The 20,063-nt window shown below is 45.1% G+C and overlaps 1 protein-coding gene and 1 long non-coding RNA gene across 7 annotated transcripts in view; one reads left to right on the plus strand and one right to left on the minus strand.

The window, feature by feature from the left end:
• Trappc9 (trafficking protein particle complex 9) overlaps positions 1-20,063 on the minus strand; it is a 471,619-nt gene that overhangs the window by 241,060 nt on the left and 210,496 nt on the right. The gene's annotated exons all lie outside the window — the stretch shown is intronic.
• Positions 1,093-18,155, plus strand: Gm41343. The gene is made up of 3 exons (XR_001781663.2): positions 1,093-15,822; positions 16,944-17,021; positions 18,041-18,155. It is a non-coding gene; the product is annotated as a predicted gene, 41343 (long non-coding RNA).

Consider the following 20,063-nt stretch of genomic DNA (forward strand, 5'->3'; position numbering starts at 1 on the left):
AATAAAATATAGAGCATTCTTCCATAAAATGATTTTAAATAGATTTTTGCTTCTCATATTTTCATCTGCACACAGCTCCACTGCAGTACCTTCACCCAACCACCCACCCATGCATGTATCTGCCTATCTGTTCACCTACCCATGCATACCTTCATCCACCTACCCACTCCTCACCTATCCATCTATATGTCCCCCTAACCATCCACCCACCCATATATATGTCTACCCACCCATCCATCAACCTATGCACTCATGTATATTACATCTATCCACCCATCCATTCACCCACCCACCCATCCACTCATCTACCCATCCATCCATCCATCCATCCACCCACACATCTTCACACACACACACACACACACACACACACACACACACACACACATCTATTCACTCACCTGTCCATACCCCCATCCACCCACACATCCATTGGTCTACCCATCCACTCACCCATCTACCTAATCTTCTCATCTATCCATCTGTCCTCCATATCTAAAGACACATCTACTTATTCATATGTCTATTAATCTGCTATCACTTATCCATCCCTCTAACAATTAAAATATATGGGAGACAAGCTATCAGCAAGTTGAATGGAAGATCCCACAAACACCGAGATGAGAGCGGGGATTAGGAGCGAGAGAGGCAGCAACAATATAAAATCAAATTACTGTGTGACAAGTTGAATGGTCATCAGAAAGGCTTGTGCTGAGCATATACCCATAGACCATGCCTGGCAGGAGAAAGAGGACATCATTATATCACCAGGACACATGAAAGAAAGACAAGAAAAGGATATGCAGCAAGAGGAATACAGTGGCTCTAAGGGCAGAAGCCTGAGCAAGACTCCTGGGACTGCAAAGACTCCTGGGTCTTGCCAACAACTGAGTGGCAACACTGGCACTGCTGCACCTCACATGGTGAAGAGGAAGAGTGGAGAGGTTACTGAAAGCCTAGACGTGGGAGCACAATGCCTCAGAGTTGGAGCACAAAGATTTGGTGTGGGAGCACAAAGATTTGGTGTTGAAGCATAAAACCTAGGCTTGGGAGACTAGGTATGGGAACAAAGCCTGGGTGTGGGAGCATGAAGGTTGGGTGTAGGAGCATGAAGATTGGATGTGGTAGCATGAAGCCTGAGTTTGGGAGCACCAAGACTAGGTATAAGAGCATGGAGATTGGGTAGGGATGCCAAAAGCCTGGGTGTGGGAGCACAAAGATTGGGTTTGGGACCACAAGGAATGGATGTGGGAACATGAAGCCTGGGTTTGGGAGCACTGAGACGAGGTATGGGAATACTGGCTCTACTACTGAGTCACAGGGAGAAACAGCTCTTCAGTAGAAGGTACTTGGGTGAGGAAGGGCAGAGAGCAGAATTACTGCCATCACACAGGAGAGTAATGGCAGAGCTCAGCCAGGACAGGAGTTGCTGTGGTAGTAACGGACCTAGCAGAACAGAATTCAAAGATTTTCCTGGTGTTTCTTGCCAAGACCTCAGCGGCCACACTGGGGATGCATCCTTAGAGGTAAAACTGTGTGCCGATCCTATTGCAGGCCTGAGGTGTCTGTTGGGGGATCTCCATCCCTTCCAGAAGACTGTGTCTGCTAAGCTCTGGCTCCTTGAACAGGGCAGAGGGGACAGGATGCTTGTGACTGGACAAACTCTCACCTCTCAAGAGTGTCCCTCTTGCACAGTGACAGGGAAAACTGGAGCCCCTGGGAGATCCCAATATGGGCAAACTCCACACACGATACCAAGTCAAGAGCCATCTTCAGCAGACAGCAGCTAGCAAGTAGTTTTTTATATCAAAGACCAAAAGGAACAGGATGCTGCCAACAACACAGGAAAGCTGGAAACACTGTCCTAGGCTGGGCTCTGGATGTACACATGGCCCCGGCTGTCGCATCCGCTCTCGACCAGCAAGAACGACACGACCACCAGTCCTTCTAACAGCAGTTTATTCAGCAAACTTCCGTCTTCATCTCTCTCGCTTCAACTTTTTCTCTCATCTTTTTTATCTCTCTCTCTAACCCGGGCCTCTCACTCTTATATACTCTCAGCCCTCATCCATTCATGGCATGCCATGTCACCTCACCAGGCACGCAGCTTCAGCTAATCAGGGCAGCAGGGGCATGTCTCCACCAAAATGGATTCCTGGTGCACCTGTGCAGCTCTCACGATGGTTGTGGCTTATTTTCAGGTGTATGAGGAAGTCAGGTGCAAGTCATAAGACTTAGCTGCAGTCCCTGGCGCCTTCTTGGGACTGCTGCCACACCCGCTCCTCACACCCAGCAACATCTCAACTGCAGTCTCATGAAACCTGAACTCAGGGCAGAGCTAAGGGGCTCTAGAGCTGCCCCATACAAGTGTGGCAGGAGCAGATCTGTTTCTTTGAGTGGGAAGTTCATGTTAACCTGAGCAACGCCATATATAGCAAATGCGCTTAGTAGGATTAGCAAACATCTCAGGTCAGAGAGACACCAGAAAAGTCCCAGGGCCTGCTCTGTCCCGGCTTCTGAGGCTGAAATGGGGAGCTCTGAGATCCGTGCCAGAGCCAAACACAGTGTTATTTGCCCAGTGCACACACTGGCTATTTGCTAAGTGCGAACACGAAAACGTTCTCTGAGCCCTTTAAGTCCTCGATTTTATTCTGTGTATTGAGCATGACTCATGCACACAGCTGTCAATCTGCCATCTCCCTGGGGATGTCAAGGCAGATCCTCGGTGGCAAGGCCTCCACAGCTAAATCTCCTGTCCCCACTTTAAGCTTGACCTCCATCCAGACTTGCCTATCCATAAACAGCCCGCTTGGAGCTGGTCACCACCTCTCACACCACAGCCGCTTCTTTGTCCTTTGGAAATGTACTTCAAAGCCAAGTAACAATGCCCATGGCTATGGTGACAGCCTGACTGTCACCAGACAGACACCCCAACTCCAGCCTGAGCTCACAGACACCCCCACTGGCCTCCCGCTGCCACGTCTGCCCTCTTCCACTTAATCTCCAAACTCCAGCCAAAACAGCTATTTTCTTAAGTGAAATTGCAAATTTTAGTCCTACTTAAAACCTTCCTTGGCATCCAGCGCCTCTTGATCAAATGAAGTCGCTTGACCCCTCAGCAGCCTGAGTCAGCAGGTCCTGCGGCTCCGGGTGAGCTAAGTCTACTTCCTCATCTTTCCCTGCAAACAGCTGCAGCCCTTCTGGGCCAGGAATTTCCAGGAGCTGGGACATGGTGTCTCCTATGCTGGCTAAAATATCCCACCTTCCTGTGCACCTCAGCGTGAGCATCAATCCCTGTAATAGGCCCTTCGTCCATGGCATCCCTTTCCTCGCTGTGCACAGCAAGATTACTAAGCAGAAAATTACATATGAGCTTGTTACTTATGTTAATGCTTTCCCAATCAGACTGTCAGCTGCCCAAGAGTCCAAATGACGGGACTCTTGGGCACACACTCTACAGAAAAGCTAAGCGTGAAGTCTGGTCTCTGAGAGCCCCCAAAACATTCCGGGATAGGCCCCTTTGGTTCCCAGGAGAAGTGTAGATGGAGTTCCCTAAGGACAAATAGGAGGTATGGAGAGAAGCCTTCAGTCTAACCTCAGTCTTTCCTCAGATAGATCCTGCTGCACTCTGGCCTGTCCCTGCATGCCAGATAGGTGGCCCTGAGTAAGTTATGGCCACACGCATCTTAGAAACAGGTTCCTCATTGCCTCCTCCATGGGCTACAGCAGTAGTTCACAACCTTCCTAATGCTATAACCATTTAATAGAATTTCTCATGTTGTGAACCCCAACTATAAAATTATTTTCATTGCTACTCCATAACTGTAGTTTTGCTACTGTTATGAATCAATGTAAATATCTGATATTTAGGATATCTGATATGTGATCCCCCAAAGAGGCTCCAACCCACAGGCTGAGAACTGCTGGGGTAGAGAGGAAAAGGAAGAGGAGCAGTGGAGTGTGCTAAGGCCACACAGTTGCAGCGTGTAACAATCAGTGGGTATAAGCACATGGCAGGCCACCCAGAACCAACTGAGCTAGCCAGAGAAAACTGGTGCGGGGGGGGGGGGGGTCAGAAGCTGGGCTGGAGGCTGTTGGAGAGACAGGAGAAAGGGTTTATGGAGTCAGGAGCCCCATTACAGAAGACACCAGCAAACAAGTAGAGAAAAAAAAAACCCATAGGCTAGCAGTATACTTGACACTCCAGGCTCAGTTCATCTGCAAGCAGGCACTGCTCCTTCCAATGGAGCCTTGCCTGTGACTTCAGAAGGCCTGACAGCCTTCATGGATACACAAGGCTGAGGGGCAATAGGAGATGGGCTGCGGAACTAGATTGGTGGTAGCTTTCCAGAGGAGCGTATTTGTTAGATCCTATCATCTTCATACAATGAAAGTGGGGTACAGAGACAGTGGCAAGGACTCTCAGTTGCAATGCAGGAATGAGGAGAAGAGGAAGGAGAGAAATGGCAGCTGCTTTAGGCTGTTTGGGAGTCTCTACTGGAGTTCAAGTCAAGGGAGAAGAGGCCAATGGTAGGCTCCTCTGACACACTTGACAAAGTCTGTCTGTGGACATCAGACACATGGGAAGAAACAGCGCCATTGCAGCAGCCAGGTTACAAAGCAGCCAAATGGTTAGCCAGCACCATCACCGCCCACATCTAGGACCCTCTCAGCACAAAGGGGATCCACACACCCATCATGATATTTGCAGAAACGTAATACTTCAAAACACACAAAAGCTTCAAGATGGGGTCCAATTTAATCTGCAGTTGAATACCAGAAGCACAATGATCCTAAAATTAAATGACATCATCTGTCAAAACAGTGGCTTTCTAATTTGAGTTAAGGCACTGTGGAATTTTATGTGGAAAGAAACATTTAATTAGGACGGAGTTTTCTGCCAGAGCGGACTCAGGGAAAGTCTGGCCAGCTTTAGTGAGGTTCCCCATCGGCCATCAGCAGCAAGGACATGGAGGGGAGTCCTAGTCACCCAAGAGTGTACCAATGGGAATCTCCCTCACATATGCAGTGGTGACCCTGGCTCTTTGAGTGACAGCTAACATGTCACACAACCAGGGACCATGAGACTTAACATTCAGAGGGTATTTCTCAGATGATACTGGATGCCACTCTAGGTCCCCTGACACAGCAGGGCATGGTAGGACTCAGACCCTTCCAGCATCCACAGCCACATCTACATGAAACTAGCATTTAGACTCACCTTATTTTTATTTGTAACCAAAGAGTCAGGGCTGCTCTCCCTATTTGTCTGAGAATTACAGTGCTGGTGTCTTGGTCTTTTTTCCTATTACTATAATAAGTACTCAAATAAAAACAACTTGAGAAGAAAGGTTTATTCTACTCACAATTCAAGATACAGTTTAGTGTGGTAGGAAAACAGAGGCAGCAGGAGCTGGAAGCAGCTGGTCACGTGACATCTGCAGTCAGGAAGCAAAAAGTGATGAGTGCTTCTGCTGTTCCGCTCTTTCTCCATTCACACCATCCAGGATCCCAGCCAGGGAATGGGGTCGCCCACAGTGGACAGGCCTTCCCATGTCAATTAATGTAATCACTGTAATAGCTCACAAGCATGCTAAGAGGCTTGTCTCCCAATTGATTCTAGATTCTGTCACAGAGTGTCTCATTGGTTCTCCTAGTCAGGCAATGAGTGCCTCAAAAGAAAAAGTCATGTTTAGTGCATAGCCCCTCCCCGGTCCCTGGCAGCACAGCTTTCATCTGGGATGCATGGGTGTTCCATACACACTCGGTGAGTAAGATAAACTAGAATCTTGAGCCTCCTTGATGGAGTAATTGATTTTAAAAAGGTGGGTATATCACTGGACACACATAAACTCAGGAAGACATTTGCACCTTTTTATGTATTTTTGAGACAGCTTCTTATGAAGACCAAGCTAGCCTCGAACTCACCATGTTGCTAAGGATGATCTGGAGATGCTCATCCTCCTGCCTCTGCCTCCCGACTGCTGGGATTACAGGCTCATACCATAATATCTAGATTATGCAGTATTGGGGATCAGTCCCAAGGTTTCATGCAAGCTGGGCACTCAACCTACCAACCAACCTACATCCCCCACCTTCAGCTCACATTCAACACATCATCTAAAGGATGCTCTTGGTTTTAAAGGGATTCCTGTCCCAAGAAGCATTTGTCATAGCCAGAAGAGGCATTCCCACAGAAATGATGCAGTAAGAGTCTACAAACTATAATAATAAATGCAACCCCAGTTCATGAGTCTGCACTGGCTGATGGACCAGGTTCTTGCCAAAATTAAGGTCCCAAGTCTATAGGAGCCAAAACAGTATTAAGCTGAAGTCATAAATTCCAAGACCTAAAGTCACCTCTATTATGAAAGTGGAAGTGATGTTGTAACTTTTAAAGGGTGAGTTATTAGCCAACAAGCAAAGATAGTATCTACGTGACTCACCAAAATGATTCACAAAGAAATGCTAAATTGGCTTTTCAGCCCAAAACAAAGACGGTGCAGACAATGACTTACACAAGAGTAAAGATTCACAATTGATTTTAATTGTTGTTATTGTTAACACCAAAAGCAGGAAGCATTGCCTTCCTTTCTTTAGGCCCTTCCTTCATTCACCACTTCCTTCACAGGGTCACCATGGTACCTGTCAATCAAGACTGCTTGGCACCATGGCAACCAATGAGTGACTTCTTTAATTATGGAGAAGTGGGGGGGGATCCACCTGGATTTTCACAGATAAATAAATAAATTGATAGCCCTGCAGCCCTGGACTATCAGGCTAACCACAGAGATGCTGGTGCCCACAGAGACCATGGGGTGACTGGCTATGGGGGAAGAGGCTGTTGTGCAGGCTAAAGACCTCTGTGGGGACAAAGGCCAGAGCAGATATTGTTCCCTATTTTGCCCTGCAAGTCCAGGGGAAGCATGTCCATTTCTTTGAGAGGGTAGAAAGGAAGCCGTGCTAATTGACTATCCATTATGCTCCTGTCCCACAGATCTATAAAACAATCCTTCGAGGCAGAGGCAGGGATTAACCGGTGCTATACTTTACACAAGAGGAAATTGAGGCTCAAGATGCATGTGAATTGCCCAAGGGGTCAGTTTGACTTAGTCAGTAAATGGCAGGCTTAGCTCTGAGGCTGAGCCTGCCTGCCTGCAAATATTCTGTCCACCTGCCCTGACTTGGCTAAGGCCTTCTGATAATGAATCAGTGTGTACTAAGAAAAGGTCAGCACTCAGGACACACACACACAACACACACACAGGCTGGCTCCTTGAGGAAGCAACTTCACAGTCCCTTAGACTCCCATTAAAAGGCTCCTCCTGAGAGGCCCTTGGGCCTGAGGGTGTGCAGTGCTGTAGTGTAGGGGAACACCAAGGAGGGAAGACAGGAGTGGGGATGGAGCACCCTCAGAGAGGCAGGGGGAAGGAAGATGGGATAGAAAGATTACAAAGGGGAGAGCTGGAAAGGGGAAAACATTTGAAATGTAAATAAAGAAATATCTAATTAAAAAAAAGAAGAAGAAGAAGGAGGAAGAAGAAGGCTCCTCTTCTAGATTCTTTGTTGCTCTGCCAAATAGATTGATTTTTGTGGAGATTATGTCAGCTGAAGGCAATGCCCCTCCTCGACCTCTAAGGGACATGCTAACACCCAACCATGTGAGTTCACTTAGCAAGTTTCCCAGCCTTTGCCTGAATGGGTCAGTCCTGCAGTCAGAGGCTGTTCATCTTCACTTTCAACATGACTGGATGAAGAAACAACTAGACCATCCTGAGGCACATCTGTGACTCTGTCTGTGAGGGCATTTTCAGGGAGGACTGACTGAGGAGGGAAGACCCACTCTAATGTGACTGGCCCCATCTGATGAGCTGAAGTTCCAGGCTGAGCATGGGGAAGGGCCATGGGGAAGAAAGCCAGCTGAGCATAGCGGTCCCTTCCACTGCTTCCTGGTTGGCTGAGATGTGAGCAGGCAGCTTCATGCCCCTACTGCACTGAACCAACAGCCACCATGTCGTTCTCCTCATGATGAATCATAGTACCTCAAGATGTAAGCCATAATACCTCCTCTCTCCCCCTTCCTTATAAGCTGTTCTTTGTAAGGAGTTTGATCACAAAGATGAGAAAAGTGGCAGGTGGGGGGAGGGGGGGGAGGATGGGAAGAGACAGGTGGGGGGAGGAGAGTGAGGCTGAGGCTTGAGGCATCCTTTGGGAGACAGGTTCACATCTGACAAAAGCAACTTCGGGAAGGAATGGCTTCTTGTGGCTCACAGGTTTAGGGTACAGTACACCCTGGTGAGGAAGTCGTAGGGTGACTGCTCACACTACACCCACAGTCAAGAAGCACAAGCACTGGCAGTTGAGGACGTAGGAACAATCGGCTTGCCTTCTTTTTATTCAATCCAGAGCCACAGCCTGAGGAGTGGTGCCGCCCACATTCAGAGCGGCTCTTCCTACTTGGACTCATCTTGAAATTCCCTCACAGATGTGCCCCATAGCCTGTCTCTTCAGTGATTCTGGATTGTGTCAATATCAACCATCGCAGCAGATGAGGGATTTCAGAACCCAGGCAGGGTAAGGGGGAGGAAGTCACCAAGTCAACATACAGATCCACATGACGGTAGTCTTTGCATGACAGCATGCAAACAAAAAGCCCAGTATAAAGAGGACCAGTGGAGATGAGAGGGTTGTGTTCTTAGGAGGGTCAAATTGGAAGAAGGTGTCAAACCCAAAGAAATGCCCCAGGGCAACCATTGCTCCATGGGGTGAGAGAATGAAGGGAACCTGAGGAGAAGGGGGAGTGGTAATGGAGGTGGACCACACTTGGGAGGTTGAGCCAGTGATAATGGGGCTTCTCTCCAGATATGGAAAGAACGGATTAGGACCATGGCTGAAACAAGACTTGACAGAGACAACTATGCTTTTCAATAGCTTATGCCAAAAAGTGACAAAGGACCCAAAAGTATAAGATAACCATCACAGGGTAGAAAGATGGCTCAGTGGTTAAGAGCAATGACTGTTCTTCCAAAGGTCCTGAGTTCAATTCCCAGTAACTACATAGTGGTTTACAACCACTATGGGATCTGATGCCATCATCTGTGTGTCTGAAGACAGCTACAGTGTACTCATAAACATAAAATAACTCATATAAATAAGTTATATGAATATAAACTATTCATACAATAAATTAAATAAGTAAATAAATTTTTTAAAAAAGATACCCGTCACAAGGAAAGCAATGGGGTTAGGGAAGTGACTCCACTCCATCACAGAAGTGCTTCAGGCACCAGGACCTGAGTTTAGTCCCCAGAACCCATGTGAAAACCAGGAGTGGTGGTGAATGCTTAGAATCCTAGATCTGGCAAGCCAGAGACAGGCAGGTTCCTACAGCTCCCTGGCCAGATTGCCTAATTGGCAATTTGCAGGCCAGTGAGATAACTGACTCAAAACACAGACAAACAATAAACCAAAAGCCAGCGAGTGTGCCTGTGCATGCACAAATACAACACAGGGAGAGGAACAGGCAGCCTGGAGGGGGGGGCACCCCCACTGGCCAGAGCTGAAACAATTTAAATATCAAAATATTGGAGGATGGTTTTGTGCACTGGGTATTCAGATGCTGATTGCTGTGCCCAATGAACTGGCACTGTCATGATATTTGGAGCATCTCCTGTCTCAGTGATATGTAAAAATTATTTTCCATTACCTCTGATTGGTTAATAAAGAGCTGATTCAGCCTCTAGCTCAGGAGAAGAGAATAGGGAGGGACTTCAGATCCCAGTGAGGAAGTCCCGAGCAAGAAGAGGAGAAAAGAAGAGGAGAACCAGGAGCATTGGCCATGAGGTCTCCACGAGGAGAGGATGGATGGAGCAGGAACATCCAGGGCAAGACCAAGATGGCAGGGAATGCCACGTGGCTGTGGACTGGCTGGAAAGTAGACCAGGCTAGCATGGTTGGGTTAGAATAGCTCCAAACTTGTCCAGCATAGTGCCTGCAGCTTGTTAATAAATTTATTGGGTGTCCATGTCATTTATTCAGGAGCCAAACCGGCTAGAATGGGTGTAGAAACACTGTCATTACTTGGGAGCAAAGGAGACAAAGAAAAGCCCCTGGAATGACATCTACATCATAATCAATTAATAAATAATTATCAGCTGCTATAAAATGAGCCTGAGCTCTGAAGGTCACCACCGGTGAACCAAAACCTGGTGAAGGGTCAGCCATAAGGGTGCCACATCACCTGCTAAAGCACACACACAGTGGAAATGTCTGGCAGGTGGAGCCTTCCTCACATGTCCATGGTAACCTCATCAGAACTAGGACCAACAAAAGTCTTGCCTCACCCAGTAACTATGATGGGAATGTGGCACCACTGCTATGATATCCTGCCCAAAATACTGGCTCTGCCGTGATTATGAAGAAGCATCGAACCCCAACTTCGCAGCCTCCTCTAAAATGGCTACATGCATGGGGATTACAGAGAGCCTCGGAAGACTTCGGTGACCAGGAAGAAACAAACACTCTGAGAAAGTCCCTGAGTACCAAGGTCACCTGGGAGAGCAAGTGATGGGTGACCCTTAGTACCGAGGCCACCAGGGAGAGGAAGCAATGGGTGATCCTAGGTACTGAGGACACCTGGGAGAGCAAGCCATTGGGTGAAGGAAAAGTTGAGGGTGGCGATGGCTTCCTCCTTCTGGGGCTCGTACTGTAGGTGTTGGGGGAACATCCAGTTTGTGGGACAAGGAAGACTCGGCACCAGAACACCCACAACTTACAGTCAATGAACTGGGGGGGACGTTGGAGTGCTTTGCATACTCTTGAGGCCTCTGTAAGTATATGATTATTTCGAAGTTTTCTCTTTTTTTAATGGCTAAGTATAATAGATAGTCATCATAAAATTTTCAGAAAATTAAAATAAGCTCTCACTCCTTCACTGAGGTAACTGCCATTAATTCTGTGTGCTGCTTCCCAGTCCCTTTTCTAAAAATAGATTTTTAATAAGCTGAAATTAGACTATAAAAATATTTTATGGTGTCCCTTTTAAACTTTCTCAATACTATTGTTCCACTGTAAATGTGTTCAATAATTCAATTAACCAACCCCCTATTATTTCACATTTAGACTGTTCCCAATTTTGTCTTTGTTATAAATAACACTATGGTGTCCATCTTAATACCAATCTTTGAGCACACTAAGGTCTTTCCTTGGAGGATATTAGAAGTGGAACCAAGAGATATAGGACACAAACTTTTGAAGATCCCAGTCACTTCAGATTCCAACATAATCACCATTCCTTCCATTTTAGTACCTCAGAGACTTATCTCCTGGGGTCTTTGTATCTACCCCTGGACCAAGAAGGAAATCAGCCTTGACAGCTGCCACTCCTAGAGAGGCCACAGTCAAAGCTACGGTGTCCTTCGGCCTTGCTTGAAGCCCATGGTGGCCATCAAACATTCTTTCTCTTCACTATCTCTGTTGACTCCTCTTCCCCAGCGAGCAGACCTGACCTTTCCCTCAAAGTGGAGTCTCCCTGATGCAAGTACCCTACTCATCCCTCCATCTCTGATGGTCTTCTCGTATATGATCAGCAACACCTTACTGCCACACTGTTCCTCAGAAAGCAACCGGTGTTTTCTCTACATACTTCAAAGCATCTTTACTGCCTCCCTCCCTTCCAAAATAGGCAGCTTGCCTATATACACAGCCCACTGGGTAAACATCACAGCATGAACTCACTGCCTGAGACCACTCTGATCACTTAGGAGTGCTGCTGGCCCCTCTGTGTCTAGTAGTCCCTGTCTTTCAGGTTCTCTCTAGCAACACCACAATTGTCACAACACACTCTACGGTGAAGATCATCTGAGGCCACTTCCCTGTCATTACACAAGAGTTGATCGACAGGGGCTGTTTCTTCTCAGCACCCAGGTCTGGGATAGCACTTCCCACACAGCAACATGTAGTTCAACATTCCATGCCCACAAGACACAGGACCTTGTACCTCCAAACCACAGTCTTTGTGCTGACTCTTTAATGGGGGCTACTTTTCAAAAGATGGGAACAAGGTCATTAAAAGGAGCACTGAAGCCACCGTAAAACTTCATTTCTAATCCTGAAACTCAAGGATCTTTATTTGCTAGAGATACTTCTTAGTGATAAATTTTTTTCTCATATTATTTTGTTCTCATCCAAACTTAAAAGAGCTTATATCATCTCCCAGTTTGTGCTTGGCTCACTAAGAAATGAGATTAGGCCTTACTGTTGCTTCTGCCCTAAGGACCCCTAAAGCAGAGAGGCTCCTACAAGGACAGGAACAGTCTAGTATCAGTGCAGGGTCCATGGGATACCATGCTGTCCTCTCTGGGTAGCTTTTGCCAAGGGACTCCCAGGTTCTTTAAGCTGCAGATGCTAAGGGAAAGGGAGAGGGTAACACACTTAGCCTCAGAACATTGGTCTACTGAGCAAGACAAGCCAGAGGACAGTAAGAGACATTGATGGCCACAGAACCCATGCAAAGAGTTTTAATGGTGGAGGCATGGGAGCTGTAATAGATGGAGGAAGCCAGCCATGAGGAGAGAGAGGAGAAACTGGACAAGGAGGACTCTTGGTGCAGGACCCAGCAACCTATGCTAAAACTTAAGAGGCAGGCAAGGGAGATCAGGAGGCCTGGGCATTAAAGGCCCTCGGATTTGAGAAGGGCCAGAGTATTTCATTTCTGAGGGTAACCAACCATTAAATGAATAATAGTGGCCAATTCTCTCAAACTCTGTCTCAAAATATAAAGAACTAAGGGAAACCTTGTCACTCCTTCTGCAAGACCAGTGTTTCCCTTACATCAAAGCCAACCCCATCGCAGGAAGGAAAGCCACCTGCAAATACTCCCAACGAATCCAGATGCAGAATCTCGCAGCCAAATGCTAGGAAGCCAAACCAACATCACGGGAAAAGGACAAAATATTGGAACCAGGAAGGATTTATTGACAGGCTATAAAGTGAATCCTTTTTTCAATGTGATGTCAACATATTGATGTCATGCATGTTAATGCAATTAAAGGGTGGGGACAACATGAAAACCTTAGCAGGTACATGAAAGCAACTAGAAGGTTCAACATTTCTTTCACAATAAAAAAGGGTGTTCATCAATCTTAAAAAAAAAAAAAAGAAAGAAAGAAACGTCTTCACACAATAAAGGTTATCTATGAAGAGCTTACAGCTAACGAGACTGAAGCTTTTCTGCTAAGATCAAGCCTGCAAATTTCATAATACTTTTTTTTTTCAAATGGCTGAGAATACTCCATTGCATAAATGAACCACATTTTCTTTATCCATTCATTGGTTGAGGAACATCTAGGATGTTTCCAGTCTCTGGATATTATGAAAAAAGTTGCTCTGACCATAACTGAGTGAGTGTCTCTGTGATAGTGGGGCATCTTTTGGGGATATGCCCAGGAGCGGTCTTCAGGTAAATCTATTGCCAATTTTCTGAGAAAGTTAATTAGTTTGTTGAGGTCTAGTTTCTTAGAGTTCTTTATATATTTTGGATGTCAGCCCTCTGTCACATATGGAGTTGGTGAAAATCTTTTCCCATTCTGTAGGTGGAATTTTGTCTTTTTGATAGTAGCCTTTGCCTTACAGAAGCCTTTTAGTTTCATGAGGTCCCATTTATTAATTGTTGATCTTAGTGTCTGAGCTGTTGGTGTTCTGTTCAGGAAGTTGTCTCCTGTGCCAATGTGTTCAAGGCAGTTCCCCATTTTTTTCTTCTGACAGGTTCAGTATATCTGGTTTTGTGTTGAGATCTTTGATCTACTTGAACATGAGGTTTATGCAGGGTGATAGATATGGATCTATTTGCACTCTTGTACATGTCCAGTTAGACCAGCACCTTTTGTTGAAGATGTTTTCTTTTTTTTTTTCCATTATATAGTGTTGGCTTCTTTGTCAAAAATTAAGTGTCCATAGGTGTGTGGGTTTACTTATGCTTCTTCAGTTTGACTGTATTGAAACACCTGTCTGTTTTTATGCCAGTACCATGTGGTTTTTATTGCTATTGCTTTATAAGCTCAGCTTGAAATCAGGGATGGTAATACCACTAGAAGTTCTTTTCTTATACAGGATTGTGTTAGCTGTCCTGAGGCTTTTTTTTTCCATATGAAGTTGAGGATTGCTCTTTTAAGGTATGCAAAGAATTGTGCTGGAATTTTGATGGGAATTACATTGAATATGTAAAATTGCTTTTGGTAAAAATGGCAATTTTTACTATGTTAATCTATAAGCATGGGAGATCTTTCCATCTTCTGGTATATTCTTCAACTTATTTCTTCAATGATTTGAAGTTCTTGTCATATAGTTCTTTTGCTTGGTTGGTTAGAATTACACCAAGATATTTTACATTATTTGTGGCTATTCTGAAGGGTGTTATTTCTCTAATTTCTTTCTCAGCCTGGTTATCATTTATATATAGGAGGGCTAGTTATTTTTTATTGTTGTTGTTATTTTTGTATCCAGCCGGTTTGCTGAAGGTGTTTACCAGTTGTAGGAGTTCTATGGTAGAATTTTTGGAGTTACTTATGTATACTATCATATCGTCTTCAAAAAGCAATACTTTGACTTCTTCCTTTTCAATCTATATCCCCTTGATCTCCTTGGTCTGATTGCTCTAGCTAAAACTTCAACAACTATATTGGATAGATAGGGAAAGAGTGGACAGCCTTGTCTTGTCCCCTGATTTTAGTTGAATTGCTTTCAGTTTCTCTTGATTTAATTTAATATTGACTATTGGCTTTCCGTACGTTGCCTTTATTGTGTTTAGGTATATGCATTGTATCCCTGGTCTCTCCAACACTTTTAGCACGAAGGACAGTTGGATTTTGTCAAAGGCATTTTCAGCATCTAATGAGATGATCGTGTGGATTTTCCTTTCCATTTGTTTATATGGTCAATTACATTAATGCTTTTATTGAACCATTCCTGCATCCCTGGGATGAAGCCTACTTGATCATGGTGAATGATGTTTTTGATGTGTTCTTGGATTCAGTTTGTGAGTATTTTATTGAATATTTTTACATCAATGTTCATAAGGGAGATTAGTCTGCAATTCTCTTTCTTGGCTGAGTCTTTGTGAGGTTTAGGTATCAGGGTGACTGTGACCTCATAAAATGAATTTCACAGTATTCCTTCTGTTTCTATTTTGTGGAATACTTTGAGGAGTATTAGAATTAGCTCTTCTTTGAAAGTCTGGTAGAGTTCTTTGCTAAAACCATCTGGCCCTGGGCTTTGTTTGTTGTTGTTATTACTGGGAGACTTGCAATGACTGTTTCTATTTCCTTAGGGGTTATAGGTCTATTTAGATTGTTTACCTGATCTTGACAAGAAAAGCATCCATTTTGTTTAGATATTCCAATTTTGTGGAATATGGGTTTGTGAAGTAAGACCTAATGATTCTTTGGATTTCCTCAGTGCCTGTGGTGATGTTCCCCTTTTCATTCCTGATTCTGTCCATGTGGCTTTGTTCTTCCTGCCCTTTAGCTAGTTTGGCTAAGGGTTTGTCTATCTTGTTGTTTTTCTCGAAGAATCAGCTCTTTGACTCACTGATTCTTTGTATTGTTCTTTTTGTTTTTATCTTAATGATTTGACCCCTGAGTTTGACTATTTCCTGCCATCTGCTCCTCTTGGGTATGCTTGCTTCTTTGTGTTCTAGTGCTTTCAGGTATGCTATTAAGTCACTAATATGAAATCTCACTAATTTCTTTATGAAGGCACTTAAAGATGAAACCAGAAAAGATCTGAGTGAAGTAACCCTCACTCGGAACCAGAAAGACAAATATGGTATGTACTCACTTATAAGTGGACATTAGTCATAAAGTACAGGATAACCATATAAGATAAACAGACCCAAGTAAGGAGGTTCCAACAGAGCATGCTTGAGTCTCACTGATAAGAGGAAATAGATTACACATTGAGGGTGGATGGAAGGAGGGGACTGTGTAGGAAAGAGGTAGGGACAGGAACAGGAGGTTGAGACTGGGGGGGAGGATGGAGGGAGAGAGTACTTGGAGAGTAGTGGAATTGGGGTTATATCTCTGGGACGAGTTAGAGACCTAGGACAATGGAAATTCCCAGAAATCTATGAAGGTGACTCCTAGAAATAGGGAATACAGAACCTGAACCAACAATCTCCTGTCCCCAGACAAGACTTCCAATGGAGGGACTGGGACACCAATCAAGCCACAAAACCTTAGCCCCACAATGTGTCCTGCCTACAGGATGCATTGGGTTGGGGGGATGGAGCAGAAGTTGAGGGAAGGGCCAATCAATGACTGGTCCAGCTTGAGAATCACAACACTATTGAGAGGGAGCCCACTTCTGACAGTATTGATGATATTCTGCAATAGTTGCAGATGGGAGCCACATAAATGTTGTCAGAAGGGCTTCACAGAGCAACCGTTGGAAGCTGATGCAGAGACCCACAGTCAAACCTTGAATGGAGCTTGGGGAAGAGGGGAGTAAGGCCTGAGGGAGCCAAGGGGTCAAAGACACCACAATAAAACGTAGAGAGTCAAACAAGCTTGGCCCATGAGGGTTCATGAAGACTGAATTGCCAACATACAGAACTGACCAGAACTGACCTAGGCCCTCTGCACATATGTAACAGTTGTACATCTGGGGCTTCATGTGGGCTCCTAAAGCAGGAGCAGGGACTATCTCTGACTACACTGCCTGCCTTTGGATCACTTTCCCCTAATTGGGCAGCCTTGTCTAGCCTCAGAGGAAGAAACTGCACCTAGTCTTGCTGCAGCCAATACATCAGGGCTGGTTGGTATCCATAGGAGGGGGAGGAAAGGTGGATGTGGGAGGGGTGACTGGAAAATAGGATGGAGGGAAAGCTCTGATTGAGATGTAAAGTGAATAAATAACTTAGTCAGTACAATTTAATTAAATTAATAAAGGGAACAAGCACTGCGATGCATCTGTTTCCTTGCTGCTACTCAACACCGTACTAAAGGATTTGCAGCCAATGCAATTAGGTAAGAAAAAGAATTTAACGTATCAAAATTGGGAGGAAATTTGGGAGGAATTGTCAGCCGGGCGTGGTGGCGCACGCCTTTAATCCCAGCACTCAGGAGGCAGAGGCAGGCGAATTTCTGAGTTCAAAGCCAGCCTGGTCTACAAGGTGAATTCCAGGACAGCCAGGGCTATTCAGAGAAACCCTGTCTCGAAAAACCAGAACAGAAAGAAAGAAAGAAAGAAAGAAAGAAAGAAAGAAAGAAAGAAAGAAAGAAAGAAAGGAAAAGAAAAAAGAAAACTTGTCTGCTGTTGACAAATGACAAGCTCTTGGACACAGAGAAGCCACAACAATACTTAAGAAAGTTATGAGATTTCACACATAGCAAACTAGCAGCACACAGGCAATAGTAGACTCACTATGTTTGTACATGCTGACAAGGAACAATCTGAAAAGAAAATCAAGAAAGCAATTCCATTTAAAACAGAACATGAATTAAAAAGTTCAGTATTAAATTTAATAACTTAAAAAATTCACACTGATAATTGTAAAAATGTTGCTAATCAACTTAAAGAAGATCTAAATAAGTGGAAAGGCACACCATGTCCACAGATTACCTTAACTATTAATTCTCGTTGTTGTTGCTGGTTGACAGGCTCTTACTAGATAGCCCAGGCTGGTCTCAAACTAGGCACCTCAGGGTTGGGATAACAGTTGTGTTCTACCATGCCCAACTGAGGTTTATTACTATTCAGATGATGCTATCGCTCGGAGGTGGCTTGAATGAGAATTCAAATGAGAATATTTGAATGCTTGATTCCCAAACCATGAACTGCTTGGAAGAATTAGAAGATGTGTCCCTTGCTGAAGGACGTATCTCTGAGGGTGGGGTCCGAGGTTTCAAGAGCTCATACCAGGCCAAGTCAGTTTCTCTCTGTGTCTATCTCTGTGTCTGTCTGTCTCTCTCGTGTGCGCGTTTGTGTGTGCACGTGCGCACACGTGCGTGCATATACACTCACTTCTTTCTGTGTGTCCCTGCAGATGAGGATGTAACGCTTTCAGCTGCTTCTCTAACACCATGCATGTGTGCTTCCCATCATGATGCTGAGCATCCAAACGTGTAAAGAGGCTCCCGATTAAATGCTCTCTTCTCTGAGTTGCCTTGGTCATGGTGTCTCTCTGCAGCAACAGAACGGTGACTAAGACACTCTCAAAGCAAAATAAAGATTGAACACATTATCTACCAAAATCCCAGCAGAAGGTGGTGTTAGTTTGGGGGATTTTGTTTTCAGAAGCAGAAACCTGGTGGACGTGAACAGGAAGGACACCAGGCAGGAAAAACAACATGGAAAACTCAGCACAGATGAGGGTCTCTTGTTTAAAAAAAAAACAAAAACAAAAACAAAAAAAACCTTAAAATCTGGGTTCTGCCCCTTGTACCACAAAAACAAAGAAATAAAGAAGTCTTACAAAGGTAAATAGAAAAGGATCCAGAATTTCAACTAATAGAGCAGCTTTGCCAGCCACCATGGTGTTTTAAAGTAGCATCCTCAAAACTTGGCCAGTATGAATAGAAGTGCTTCTACTGAACACCGGAGCTGTTTCTGAAGTCCCTGCTGATTTTGCTTCTGGGAAACTGACACCAGATAATTTAGGCAACTATTGTTGTTTGTTTGTTTGTTTACATTGTGCACAATGTAGCCTCAGCCTCCCAAGTGCAGGGATTTATAGATCAGAACTACCACAACCAGTTTAGGCAACCTTTTAAAGACTGGAAATATATAAATCTTGATATTTCACCAATAAAACATTGATGAAGAAAGTACATATTCCTGAACACCCTGGCCGGTGCTACAAAGTCTGATTAGCCTCTTTCTAAATGAATGAATGAGTGAAGCACTTTTGCAACACTGAATGTCAAGATGGATGCCCAAGGAGAGCCCGGATCATCTCTGCTCCTCAGGTACCCACGGCTGTCTAGATGTTCTCAAAAGTGGCCCTAGGCACCCTGGAGTCATTTTACTCCTATGGGTCAGTTCCTTCCCTACTACAAGTGGTATTCACCAAGATTCTTTCTCAAACACACGTGAAAAAAGAGACTATGCATGTTAGCCATTTGTAGCCCTTTAAGATTGCCTGAAAGCCAAGAAGCACTCAGTGGTACATACACCCCCTGCTCACAGACCCCATGCTGGGCTGGGTTGTCTCCCTAGTCCCAATACTGCTAACATTGAGTCCTTGGATCCACCCCATGCCCTCTCTCCAAGCTTCTGCCTGCTGTTGCCTGGGAAGCTAGCCTCCACCTTCCACTCCATTTCACACAGTTTGGTTTATAAAAAGCTGAAGTTTCTAAGTTGACATAGAAATAGCTGAGTGAGCGTTCCTACTTAGAGGCAGTAAGCCCTGTGTGGGCATCCCAGTGAAGACTGCAAACTCCCAGGAAGGAGGAGAGGCTGTGACAAGGCACAGAAGCTTCAGGGTTTCTCAAATGAAACCTCCCTTAAGCCAGCGGGTAGACACACAATCCGCCAGTATATTAGTCCTCTTGGGAGGTGCTAAATACTTCTTAACTGATTTTTTTTTTAATCTATGCCAAAAGGCCATTAATTGTTTCCTGTTTTCATCCATTTGGTCTTCATTTGTCACTAAGAGCGCTGTACATCAGCAAAGCCCAGTCCCCATCCTCGTAGCAACTCACAGCCTGATGCTGCAGGCAGGGGAAACCAAGGGAACTACAACCTGTGTAGGCATCCGTGTGCCCAGGCAGGGTAGCAGCTGGGTGCCAGGTGAGGGAGGGCTGGGTTAGCTAGCAATCAGCCCCCCTGCTGCAGAATCCCTACCCGGTAATCCTCCAGCCACTCCTCCCAACCTGCTGCAGAATCCCTACCTGGTAATCCTCCAGCCACTCCTCCCAAGTTCTGAAACTGTGCTTTACATCCGAGGCACTGTTCACTCCAAAGACCTATGTTATCCGAGGCACTGTTCACTCCAAAGACCTATGTTTGCCAATTAAGGGAGAGGTTCTGAAGACAGAACAGATCTGTTTTGCCACTGTGGGTGGGGG

Source organism: Mus musculus, chromosome 15 (assembly GCF_000001635.26).
Source record: "Mus musculus strain C57BL/6J chromosome 15, GRCm38.p6 C57BL/6J".
In the NCBI taxonomy this organism is placed as follows: domain Eukaryota; kingdom Metazoa; phylum Chordata; class Mammalia; order Rodentia; family Muridae; genus Mus; species Mus musculus.